General features: G+C 34.7%; 1 pseudogene; it reads right to left on the reverse strand.

Moving 5' to 3' along the window:
- Positions 1–1,664: 1,664 nt before the first annotated feature.
- Positions 1,665–2,354, reverse strand: LOC149657566 (uncharacterized; annotated as a pseudogene).
- Positions 2,355–2,826: the final 472 nt, after the last annotated feature.

Consider the following 2,826-nt stretch of genomic DNA (forward strand, 5'->3'; position numbering starts at 1 on the left):
ATTGAAATGCTAGAAGTTAACATTCAGCAACCTTTCAACTATTTCAGTGAAATCTACCCACAAAAAAGTTTCATTAAAATCCGCCACTAGTGAGCAGCGACATTTGTCGAAAATGGAAATAATGACCCACAAACTAACTGGGTATTAGCCCATTTCTCCGTTGGTTAATACATTACCACACGGAGTAAAAACTAGCATGTTACCCAGGTTCTGTCTTGGTTGTGCCGATATCTTTGGTCCATTGTTGCAGACTAACTTTAGCTTTATTTTAAATGCGAAGACTTGATGGTAGATCAAAAATTTATTGAATTTTTATATTTAAGGAGATATGTATTATTGTATATGTATATTGAGTTGTGTATTATTTACTCTAGATGTTTCTGGCAAAAATAAGCTATACTACTTTGTACGTACCACCTGATTGGCTATTAAAATTTGACCGGCATTTTTTATTTATTCAACAACCGTCTGCTACTGAAAGTTGGCGGGAAATTGTATCACTGAGCACTGACAGTGCTTGTTTTCAATGCTATTTTTTAGCCACTAGTTACTTTTTAGAAAATTAACATGTAAATCTGTTTTTCTTCCGTTTGATTTAAAATTTCGAAGATTATTGAAAACTAATTTCAGCTTGCTAATTATATATCTTTTAAGAATGGCAAAGGCGATTTGTGAGGATAAGCCAAGTATGCTAGAACCTGTATCGGAGGTCCCATGTGAAGAAGATGAAGAGTAAGCAAATATTTGTAAATTTGGTGTGAAATCCAACTAAGTAGTTTTATCCCATTATAAGACGTCAAAAAGGAGATGACCCCCTAAATTTCACTAATAAATTCACTGAAGAAGACGAAACCCAAAATGTAATGATATTCACATATGCCAGATAGTTTGTATATTTGGTCTTTTAAGTGATGAAGAAAATGATGAGTCTTTCGATGATTTAATCATAGATGAAAATGTAAAAAGGTTTTATGTAATTTGATTTCATTTCAATTAATAAATCAGCTTTGACATTCTAAAAGAACCAGCTGACGTAAGGAACACAGACTCATTCGCAGAAGAAATCCTGAATTCAAACCTGGTGATCGTTAATTTAAAAGGCTTGAGTGCCCTTGTAGAAAAGGCTTATGGCAAAAAATGCCAAAATTTTAACTGCAGAGAGCCTTTAATTGATAAGATAAAAGAGTTAGGAAACGCTATTATGTATAGTTGGTGTTTCTCTAGAAATGACGGCCCTCGTCACACCAAGGTAAATTGTCCAATAATAGATTGATGTTAATGTTATTAATTTGAATCGAATTGAAGAAATGATAATGTCTAAGTAACAATAAACAATACTTTATTTGAGTAATGAATGAAACATATTAACCCTAACACGTACAAACTACAAGTGACTAGTCCGTGGTCTTTTGTTTACTCCTAACCCCCTGGGTCAAAAGTCCAAACAGCCAACGTTCCTAATATCAGTTAAGTTCAAATCAATTAAAGCCTAATCTTATAAGCTATTTTTTTTCACACTCTCTCTATTTGAACTTGACACAAATGTAACATTTTAACACCGTTTTGAAAGGTATTTTAGTGCAACAATTCTGTAAAAATATCAGCCCGGTTAAACTTCGATGGAACATAACGCAAATAAAATATTCTGTCTTCTACGTTTTCTACTATGAAATGATACTTGATGTCGATGTGTTTGGTTCTTTGATTTTCCACGTTTTTCGCGAAACGTAGATTGCTGATTGATTATGACAAACAAGTGTTGGTTGCTTAACTGATATGTTAAAGGATTTCAGTTCTGTCAACATTGGTAGAATCCAAAGAATTTCTTTCGGTGCCTCTGATACTGAGACATATTCGACGGCCATATTCAATAGGGATACTGATTTTTGTTTTACTGACCTCCATGAGATAGCGGACGATCCAATGAATACTACATATCCACTTTGAGATACCCTTGTATCGATATCAAATCCCCAATGGCTATCACTGTATACTGTCAGATTTGTTTCCAAATCATTCTTGTATCTTAATCCAATATTCGCTCTTGTGAGTAGATATCTAGTTAGTTGCCGAAGTCTCATCCAATGAGAGTAACCCGGACTGCTACTATATTGCGACAAAGCTGTTACAGCAAATAATGTATTTGGTTTCGTCCTCTGAGCAATAAATAGCAAACATCCATTTAGAGATTCATATGGTATATCAACCATTTTCTCCTTTTCTTCCGTAATCACCGGAATCTTCTTTCTTGTTAATGTTATGGATGGAGGGATTGGTAAACTAACCGGTTCTTCTGCTGTGACACCGAATTTCCGGCAGACTTCGTGAATGTAGTTCGAGAGGCGAAGTTTCATTGATACATATTTTTCCACTTCGAATTCAACTCCTAATAGTCTTTGAATTGGTCCAAGTTGTTTTATATAATATCTTGTTGACAAGATTTGACACACCTCTCCCAGAATGGAACTTCGATTTCACCTTCTGTAGCTCTATCACTTTAGCATCAAGGGTATAAAATGGTCCTTGGATAGTGGTGCTTCAAATGCGAAAATATCCTGTATAATTCTCATGTTTTTGTATACCCGTGTAGCCTAATTGATCAAATTTCTTCCTATGCCTGACGTATAAAGTACATTCCGTAAATGAAATATGTTATTTCCTTAAATATTCATTTGTATCCAAATGTCGCCACGACCTTCTATCCTACATGTTCCTTCGCCAACCATTGCTTATGCCTTGCATGGAGTAAAGGTGTCAAACCAATCTCTCTGGTAGCAAAAATGTTTTGTAGCAGTCTTTTGTTAAACTGGTTGTACTAAATGCAGA

Source organism: Phalangium opilio, unplaced genomic scaffold, assembly GCF_054372755.1.
Source record: "Phalangium opilio isolate 3A_F unplaced genomic scaffold, DU_Popi_V2 ptg000077l_1, whole genome shotgun sequence".
Classification (NCBI taxonomy): domain Eukaryota; kingdom Metazoa; phylum Arthropoda; class Arachnida; order Opiliones; family Phalangiidae; genus Phalangium; species Phalangium opilio.